Source organism: Bidens hawaiensis, unplaced genomic scaffold (genome assembly GCF_021521415.1).
Source record: "Bidens hawaiensis isolate Kalapana, Puna unplaced genomic scaffold, B.hawaiensis_p1.1 tig00025188_1, whole genome shotgun sequence".
In the NCBI taxonomy this organism is placed as follows: domain Eukaryota; kingdom Viridiplantae; phylum Streptophyta; class Magnoliopsida; order Asterales; family Asteraceae; genus Bidens; species Bidens hawaiensis.
This window is the reverse complement of record NW_027494010.1, coordinates 1-11,416: the sequence shown is the minus strand read 5'-3', so window position 1 is coordinate 11,416 and position 11,416 is coordinate 1.

The following is an 11,416-nucleotide window of genomic DNA, read 5'->3' as shown; positions in this document are numbered from 1 at the left end:
TCCTTGGTTTCATTTGGCAGTATGATACATACCCCATCAGACGACATTGATTAGTCATCAACTGTTCTTGAATTTAACGATCAACCGCCATTTGATTCTTATATAAATGAATCAAGCTCAAAAGCATATCCATCTGATGTGTCAGGGACAAAGCATGAAATGAGGCTGGAACAGGTTGCACCGGGCCCTGTGGACAACTGATTCTCAAAAATGAGACGTCCGAGGGTTGTGTCGGCATCATGGTAGGTGTAGGAGGAACCACCGTTGATGTTATAGAAGGCCTTGGCATTGGAGTTAATACAGATTGAGTGATTAAACCAAGCCTTGAATTGGAAGTAATGGTCATCGACAATGTAAGTGCTGGGTTGCTATTAGTAAGCGATACCGCCTGCCGTTGTGGTGCAGATGACCTAGGAATGTGTGGACCAATCTCCACACCTGATCCATGTGTAACACGACGTTTGGGCAGTTGATCTTGCATTTTGTGTTTGCCCTTTAGTTTTCGTTGAGCAGCATGTGAACTGGTTGCCTCAACGTCAACACGTCGTCTATCACCCCCATCATTACCATCATCTCCACCGTCATCATTACCACCACCGTTCCCACTTGGTTCTTCTTCATGTTCAGAATCTGAGTCGTCATGAATCCAACGATCATCAGATGGACATTAATAAGCCGAATTCGCCAAGTGACCAATCAAACGTTTGGTTCTTGGACGATCTTCTGGTTCTTTACTACGGTAGCTCTTCATCCTCTTCATAGTATCAGTGTTCATGTGTTCCAACTTTAACACATCATCCTTCAAAGTCTAGTCAATCACCATATCAGGAATCAAATCCTGAATAATTAACTGTATGAAGCGTGGACACATGAGAAATTTTTTGCGACGATTCTTGATCAAGCAGTTTTCATTCAAATGATAAAATATGAGCTCAGAAAAATTGAACAGCTAGTTCAATATTAGAGCTACAAATGCAGATTGTAGCATAATCCGACATTCGTCATATCCACCCTTGTATCCCCCAAGGCAATGTATCAGAACATGTAGTAAATACTTGTATGGAGCACACAAGTATTCTTTGTTATATTGGGAGCGATCAAGATTTACCGAATAGAATAAGTGTTGAAATAAGCCTTGGATCTACTTCTTATCGAACTCACATGGACAGTCCATGCTGTCAACAAATCGTAACACACGAAGTATCACACCGAGAGTAATCATGATCGTCTGCTTGTTAACCTCAGCAACTATATGATTCTCCGATTCCACGTATCTTGCTGTGTTCCAAAATGTAGGAACAACAATGAAATGGACATGTACGTTGGCAGTTATGGCATAGTGTATCCTGGAACGGCGTAGAAATGTAATAACATCGCCAAATATGTCCTGGTTAGCAAAATTGTCTTGCACAAAAGCACATATATTGTGCTTTTTTGTCAAATGGAAATAAGGGAGCAGTTGGAGTCTGTTGTTGCTGTACATGCTGTTGTTCTTGAAAGATCGACTGTGAATCATCAACAGGAACATCTTGTACAATCTCATTAGCCATTTCTAGAAATACATAAACCTGCGAATCAGTATCATGAATGATTAATAAATATTCAATTTATAAGTAAATATGATGAATTAAGGTGAAATAATTACAAGTATCATTCGCTAGGTCATACGTTATGACAAATGGTGGCATTCGTTATAACGAATGGCATGATTCGTTATAGTCATCTTAGCGAATGAGTGATTAACGAATAAATAATAGCGAATGAAACCAAGTGAAGGTTCATTCGTTATCAAATCACACGAATGGATTGATTCGTTAGATAAATTCAACGAATGGATCAACGAATGGACCTTAGACACGAATTAGTGTCCATTCATTATCCATAACGAATAACCACAAATATTATCAACTTTGACCTCAGATTGTCAAAGTCAAAATTAAATAAGAACATAAATGGTCAAACATGCAATCAAAATTCAATTAATACATGTATGACGCTAAATCAGTGTAATCTGAACATCAATGGACTCGTATTATCATCGATACACAAACCCAAACAACCATTAAGGTTAAGATACATTATTTATGTGATATTTGTTCAAATCTTAGACCCGGTTAAAGACATGACTAATTAACCCATCAATCATAGATGAAAATCGACGAAAATCATTGCGTTTTGATCGTCTTTACCAAAGGAATCTTAATCACTAATCAAAAGTTGATTTGGTGAAGGTCGATTTTCTGAGAAAAATTTGCAAGTGGTTTGCTTAGGTTTCGTGAATATCGAGATGAATGAATGAATGATTCATCAATCTCCTATACATTATATATGACAAAAATTGCACGCATTCCCAGATAGACTATTGGACCCATTCGTTAATTCAAAATTAACAAATGGTCCATATTCGTTTGTTCATTCGTTAACCCCGTTAGCAAATGAACAATAAATTAAATATCATAACGAATCAACTCAGATTCGTTCTTCATTCGTTATCAATATTAATGACGAATGGGGTCATACGTTATCAGTGTAGCAAAAGTGAATGATGATAATGAATAGACTTATTCGTTATCCAAATGGAAAAATAAATGACCCTCAGTCTAATCACTATAGATAACGAATGGACTATATTCGTTATGACTTCTCATAAAGGATATCCAATAAATAAAAAATTAAAATGAAACATATTCATATTAACTTTCAAGAGTTAAATAATGCATCGAAACCCATGTCTCAACGAACTTTACGTTAAGAATATTACCACTCGAAGTAAGATGCAATACCTTAACTTGCTTTGCGTTCAAAACACATAAGTGAAAACCAAATAATTTAAATCAATTAAATAAATGAGTTAAAAAAAAAATTAAGAAAATCTTTTTGGTATTTTTTTTCACAATTTTACCCTTTAGCTCGAAAATCAAAGATAAAGCAGAAAACAAAAATAGAAAACACAATATTTTTGGATTTTTGAATATTTTCGAATTAAAAAGCAAATAAAACAAAGACAAATATGAAAACTATTCTACGAAAGCAGTACATATTTTTGTGAGTTGAGAAGAGAATCATATTGACCAAATCGCCCTTCCATCGCAGTTTTATATTTCAATGTTATTATGACTGGTGTTAAGTCGGTCATTGATATTGTTGTCCACTAAAATCTTATGACAAACCTTTGAGTATTTTTGTGATATGAGTTAATTTTCAATTAGGGCACAGAATATCAGAAACTATCAGCCTCTAATCTCGGTTCATGCATAGTTTGACTTTTACCATGTTACCCCAACTTGACTTAAACCATTATGCTGCTGATCAAAATATAGATATTTGTAGATTTATTAGAAATCTAAGCTCATAATCCCCACTACATGGTATACCCCCGTTATCAAGCAATACACCAAGCTTATTTTACTATGAATGACTATGCACGGGTTCATAGTTAGGCTTACATACATTGTATCCCTTGGGGTCCGTTTCTTAATCGTATTAAGAAGCGATCAAGGGAGGAACAATGTATGACTAACGACAGATTTTGATCAAGTCAGTAATGAATTTGTACAATGTACGGTAGTGATCAAGTTTAATGACTTTTGGTTTTGCTCTAAAAGCTTTTGAAATATTCATGTTTATGAATAACCAGATAATTAAGCCGCATAAAGACTCATAGTGTCCAAAAACCGGATGCATTCCATCAATACAAGATTTTAGGTCACAAAACCATACACCATTGCAGTGCTAACCATAAACATGATACAATTTATTTAGAATTTTTGTTTTTGGTGATCAAACAGACATAAGGCTTGAGTATGACAAACTATTACATTTATGCCTTCATTACCGAAATTTTTGGAAGAGACTAACACCTCTTTCAATTTCGCAGTTCTTTATGTTTATATCACATACTTTATCTTAACAGTTTGTTTCAGACCTATCAATGCACCAATGTAGTTAAACACTCAGACTTTTAAGCTTATTTCTTTCTGAATATGGGACTAGATGCTCAATGTACTATCATTTTCTCTTTTTGCTTCAAAAATCATTTTTGAGGAGCATTTAAATTCAGTCGCCCCAGTCACTTTCAGTTTATAGATAATTGCCTATCCTATAAATCTACAAATATATATCAGGACCAAACATGCAAACATGTTCCACAAACTTAAATAACCGACATACTTTTCAGCGAAATAATTAAATAAAAACACACAACAGTCGCCCTAGTTACTATCCATCTTCAGGTAATTGGCTATCCCGAATATATTCAAGTAAGCATCAGTACAAAACGTATACAAGTATATGTCCATTAAATTTGAGTAACTGCAATAATTTTAAGCAAAAGAGTGCAAAAATATTTTTGAGATTTTTAAAAAATTTGAATGTTTTTGGTTTTTCTCTATACATACAGAAATCACAATATATTTTTTATTTTCAAATTTTTTAATGTTTTTGGATTTTCTCTATTAATAAAAGAAATCTCAATATTTTTGTATTCTTCCATTTTAAATCACAATATTTTTGAATTTTTAGAATTATAATGTTTTTGTATTTTCTCTATACAAAAAGAAATCACAATATTTTTGTATTTTTCCATTTTTCCATTTTCTCCCCCGAAACCCAAAATCATAAAATAATCAAAACAACAAAAAACAAAACAAAATCAAAATGATAATTATCCGAGCTTAAGGATATCACCAAGAGTTTTCAATCCGTTTAAACCAAGCAAAAAATTTAAAGCGTGTTTTGTCAGAAGCTTTGATAAACAGATCAGATTTCTGAAAATCGGTGTTCTCCTTCTCAAGATCAGTTAATTTCTTTTCAAAACAATCACGGATAAAATAATATCGAATTTAATATGCTTTGTCTTAGAGTGGTGAACGGGGTTCTTGGTGATACTAATAACAACAGAGTTATCAATAAAAATGGGAGTAGTAAGAAACTTCAAACTGTAATCCCGCAAATGTTGTTGGATCCAAAGAACCTGTGAACAGCAACTCGAGGCTGCCACATACTTTGTTTCTGAGGTTGATGTGGAGACCATTGACGGCTTCTTACACTTCCCGGAAACAAGCCTGCTTCCTAGAAATTGACAACCCACTGTAGTAGATTTGAAATTGATCTTGCATCCTCCATAATCAGAATCCGAAAACGCAGTTAATTCAAAGCTATCATCCTTGGGATACCATAAACCGGTGTCAGGATTACCCCTCAGATTATGAATTATACGTTTAACCACCGCCAGATGAGTCACTCAGGGACTCGATTGGTACCTGGCACATAAACAAACAACAAACATGATATCAGGACGAGAAGTAGTTAAATATATTAAAGAAACAATCATTGCTCAGTAAATGATTGGATCAATGGTATCCTCCAATTCATCCGATGACAAATTGTGACCCACTAGAAGAGGCGTTGAAGGGAGTTTTTCGGCATTTATCTTGAATCGGCTCAAGACATCGTTCACATATTTTGTCTGACGAATAAAAATTCCAGCGTCACACTAATGAAACTGCAACCCTAAGAAGAAATTCATCTCCCCCCATTGAGCTTGTTTTAAACTTCGTCTGCATCGGCTTCTCAAACTCCTTACACAGCTTGTCGTTTGTAGAACCAAATATGATGTCGTCGACATATATCTGGACGAGGAGCAAATCATCACCAACATTCTTATAAAAGAGAGTACAATCCACAGTTCCTCGTTTGAAGCCACTATTGGTAAGATGGTCAACAAGTGTGCCGTACCAGGCTCCCGGGGCTTGGTGTAGACCATAAGAGCCTTGTTCAATCGGTAAACAAGGTCTGGATAATTAGGATCTTCAAAACCAGGAGGTTGCAACATAAACATCTCTTCATGAAGTTCCCCATTGAGAAACGCACTCTTGACGTCCATTTGATAAACCTTAATATTCTTGAAAGCTGCATAGGCCAAAAATATCCTTATAGCCTCCAATCTTGCAACGGGAGCATATACTTCCATGTATTCAATTCCTTCTTCCTGATGAAACCCTTGCACAACCAAACGTGCTTTATTTCTGACGATAACCCCACGATCATCCTTCTTAACTTTAAATACCCACTTGGTCGGAATAAGCTTCCGAACTATATCAGGCTTGTCAATGAGATCCCAAACACCCAGTCGGCTAAACTGTTGCAGTTCTTCTTGCATTTCCTCTACCCATGAAGAATCTTCAAATGCCATACAAACACTCGATTGGTTCCATTTGAGACAGAAAGCAAGTGTATTTTTTGAGATTCATGATTCTCGATGAATGCATATCGGCATACGCACACAATACATTAAAATCACTTGAATTAGCAAGTTGATGACGTGTTTTCACACCAACATCAAGATCACCAATGATGTGTAAGGCCCACTACCGGTGCCCTACTTTTTCGTTGGATTTACTCATAAACACAGTCCTAAATATCAGAGTTAATTAAAACTTTTCACGGAATATAAAACTTCAACCATATAAATATTACATAACATTAAAAACTTGTCTTTTCATCTTTAAAATTTGTCTTTCAAAATAAAACACAGTTAAATGAACACCATAACATTTTTCTTGAGATGCCAATATCTTCGTTCCAATGCCATGTGTCCATATCAAGCGAGCTGTGTCAACCTATTCACCTGCGTGCATACTAAAAGTCAGCTACGCTAAGTGAGTTCTAGTTAATTAGGCAACATACAATACATTCTTATACCTTACATATATATATGTAACCAAAGATACATAATCAAATACTTTACCTGTTCCTCTCTTTCTTACATTCATACATTCATACATACATTTTTACATATTCACTCACATCATCACACTTTCATATTTTCATACCATCTATTCTGTCTCAGATATTGTTAGGGTCTGGTCCCTTCTGTCTCATATATTATTAGGATATGGTCCCTTATGTCTCAGATATTATTAGGGACTAGTCCCTTATGTCTCAGATATTATTAGGGTCTGGTCCCTTCTGTCTTAGATATTATTAGGGTATGGTTCTTTCTGTCTACACAATCTTACATACTTTTCTATACATACACATTCCATACATACCTTTCTTTACATACTCATTCCATACTTACTACACATTACCTTACTTGACAATACGTACAATATCCAAAGATCGTTCACGTACTGACAAGAAATCAATCATAACATCAATAAATATAAATATCACATCTATCATTATGGCATACACTTACCACTTAAGGTAAGTGTATTAACATTCACCTTGAGTATGCACACAATCCCGAAAACATAACAAGGAATGGGGCTAGAAACTCACCTGAACTCGGTTCCTCTCAGAGTTAATGGTAACTCGTTTCTTTAACTGGGCATGGCTAACTGTATAACAATTACACGTATCAATCAACTATCACTACTCATATCATATTTCTTGTTAATACAACCCTCCACGAACAGGGGTCCGGGGGCAACGCCCCTGGCAGCGGGGTTCTAGGGGCGATAACCACTAGCGGGGTCCAAGGGGCAGATCCACTGGTTGGGGTTAAAAGTTCATCAGAAAATTCTAGGTCTAAACTAATCTAATTGAATGTCCAACTTCTATTCAAATGGTTTGTTTATTCGAATGGTCAGTTTGATTCAAATGAGCCATCAGATTGATTTATCGTCCAATTCAAATGGGCTCTCTACTCTATTTGAATGGATTATCCGATCGAATAGAACCTCTTATTCGAATGGGTCATCCAATCGAATGGGATCTCTATTCTAATGAGTTATCCATTCAAATGGGTCATCTATTCGAATGGGATCTCTATTCGAATGGGTAATCCATTCGATTGGAACCCTTTATTCGAATGAACTCTTAATTCGAATCAACTTCCATTCACTTCAGTATTGTATTCGAATGGATCCCTTATTCGATTAAAAGGTGTTTGCACCTTTTTCCTTCTTTCTTTCCTTTCCAATCGGATACACTCATATTCGAATGCTTGCTTCATTCGAATACACCCACTGTTGGGGTATTAACACCTTTATTCTTATTTTCACTTCATAATCTAACATCTATTCCCATATTTTTGTGTTCTTTTATCTTTTAACACTCTTCTTTCTATTCTAGACCAAGATCTAGCTTACTTATCAATAAATTTTACACCTTTATTGATTTTAAACCCGTTTACACTAGATCTAGGGTTTCTACATGAACCGTTCTTACTCACGAGTTAATTAAGTCTACTTTTAACATCAAGTTTATATTTTTATGGTATAAAAATACCCGATATGCCTTAGTACCAAGTCTTAGGGTAATCCATTCTTAAAAACACAACCTTTATACGTAAAGCACGTAACTTTTTACGTTTTATAGGCTACGGATTAGCTTCAATGTATGTTATGGACTTGTTCTTGCTTGTTTAGCAAAAGATATATCAAAATCTAAGCTTGGTTCTTGGATAATAAATCTCGGCTGTAAGCTTGGGACTGTTTGTGTGTGTAAGGAAACTTATGGATAAGAATGAGAGATTTTAGGGTTTTAGGGAGGTTTAAGGAGTATTTATACTCTCTTAAGCCCATGGACCTAAGGCCCATCTTCATCTCTTATTCCATCTTTCATTAATTAAGCCCACACTCTATTATTTTATTCAACTTAATTAAATATCATCTGAGGATGATACGTGTGAATCCAAAGTGTCAGATTCTCAGGCACAACAACATTATCAGTTAAATTAGTTAGATTCTCTTCAGCATCATGAGACAATCGACCAATCTCATGATTGTCAGAAAATGAAACTGAAGAGGAACCAATAAAATGACCATCATCTGACGAGATAGAAATAACATCAGATGTATCAGGTAGATCATCTTGTGTAACATCAACATATGTAGAATTTGAAGATCTTGGTGTGGAAAACAACTGATCTTCTAAGTAAGGATGCACCAGGTCTTCATCAGGTTGATCAACTATGGGAGTAAACGAATTAAATAAATTCTCATAATCAAAACATCCAATCACGACTCTTGCCAGCAGGAGGTGTGGTTTATCGTTGACAATCAACATGGTACCACTCTTCAACACAACACGAAGTAAAATTGAACACTCGTTTGTTAGGTGATGCATATCCCAAGAAATGACCTTCAATAAACTTTTCTTCGAATTTTCCCCATCTTTCTTCAACATAGTAAAAGGACACCCGAATTGTTCGAGAAACTTTAAATTAGATTTTCGAATTTTCAGAAGCTCATAACTTGTCTTTTACAGCTTCTTCATAGTCAGAACATTGAGCGTGTAGCAAACAGTATATACCGCCTCATTCCAAAACTGGACAGAAAGCTTTGAATCTTCTAGTATTGTTCTTGCAGCTTCAATCAGTGTTTGATTCTTCCTTTCAGCAACACCATTCTGTTGAGGTACATATGGAGCACTATATTCTCGATGAATTCCTTTCGTAATGCAAAAGAAAACCAATATAGTGTTTTTGAACTCCGTAGCATTATCACTTCGAATACGTATCAATTTTTGTTTGTATAGTGATTCGATCTTTGTGATTAGATTTTGTAAAAGAACAGGTGTCTGATCTTTATAACTCATAAATAACACCCACGAGTATCTTGAATAGCCATCAGTGACAACTAGACAGTACCAATCTCCTGCAATACTTGCACGATTTACAGGACCAAACAAATCCAAATGAAGTCGTTCCAGAGGAGTGTCAATGGAATTAATTAACTTAGAAGGGTGTGACTTCTTTTTCTATTTGACCTTTTTGCATGCAACACAGTGATCGGTCATCTTAAAGTGTTTCAGGGAAACCCCATCAACCAAATCATTTTTCATAAAATAATTTATCTTTCTGACATGAATGTGACCCTTACGCCTATGCCACATAATCGAGTCTTTCTCAGTATCTTTTGAGACAAAACACGTTTCAACAGAGGTGGTCACCTTAGAAGTCGTATTTAAAACATAAATATCATTTGATCGAGGAGTTCGCATAACAATCATGTCTTATGGAATGGCATATATGGGTTTGAGTATTATTCACTCCTTGTGAGTAAATACAGTAGTGTACTTATCACAAATTTGAGATGCACTCAACAGATTGTGATCCACTTTATCACAATAATTAACTTTTTCAAATGTAATACGACCATTTGAAACATCTCATTCTTTTATAATCATTCTCCCTGAATTACCCACAAAAGCTAAATACCCTGCATGAAATTCTTGACATTTGTTAAAAAGGTTGATGTTGCCGGTAATATGACGAGAGCATCCACTATCCATAATCGAGTTTTTCACCAGATATAATGTGACACCCGACATTTTCAGGTTAACTCCGTTAACTAAACCTAGTTAAATCCTGTTAACTATGTCAGTAAACCCAATTAGTTCTGTTAACTACGTTAATGAAGTCTCATGCATGTAGTTTCATGTATGCATACATTTGAGTTAGTCATGTCGTTGGTGACCTAAACAAAAGTAACTTGTTACACATGTTATAATAATAACATGTTACATGTACCTTATATGATAGGTATAATGTGTTATATGATCAATATGTTACATTACTAGTTTTTATATACTTATGTGATTTATAAGAAAGTTAGATGATTAAACTTGTTACATTATATGATATGTTACATGTTATGTTGCCTAGCTAGTCCAATAAACCTTAGAGAATATAGTACATAGAAATGGTTTAAAAAGTTGTATCATGTCACCTATTTTAATATAAAAAGTTACCCAATGTTGAATTTTTATTAAAGTGAGATTAAAAGTTTGTTATTAATTCAACAAGGAGTTACAAACTCTTGGTAATCAAACTTTTCCTTTGCCTTTTTTCCCTCTTGGCCGAAATCTATCACTCACACACACACAAAACACTTTTGCAAAAACTAACTCAAATAATCCTCATACACAAGTATTGTTTTTGTGATTCTTAGAAGCAAGAGGAATGAATCTTTGGATTAAGTAACAAGGTAATCATATTTAACATATATTTTCTTTATGTTTTTCTTTATGTTTTTATATTAGAAGTAAGATATTTGTATCCAAATGATTTGGGTTATAAAGATAAATAAAGAATGGTCAAAGTTTGATTTTATTGATTGGTTAAAAGTGTTTATCATGTTTTGGTATAAAATTTTGAGTCCTCTTAATATATTGTTTATTTGATTAATATGGGATAATAATGGAAAAACATGTGTTTTGATTTTGTGAAGTGATCTATTGGTGATTTAGGAGCATATTGATATGAAAAATCATGATTTTGGTGAACATTGATTTGAATTTGTTGCTGACAGATTCTGTAACCTAGGTTTTTATTTGTATAACTTGTTGATATGTTAGTTTTTTTGATTGATTCTTGATGCTACGATCAAGTACATTGAGTCTAATTTTGAAAAAAAGCCAAATATCATAATTTTTGGAGGTTTTTTTGACTAGTTTTTATTAATTT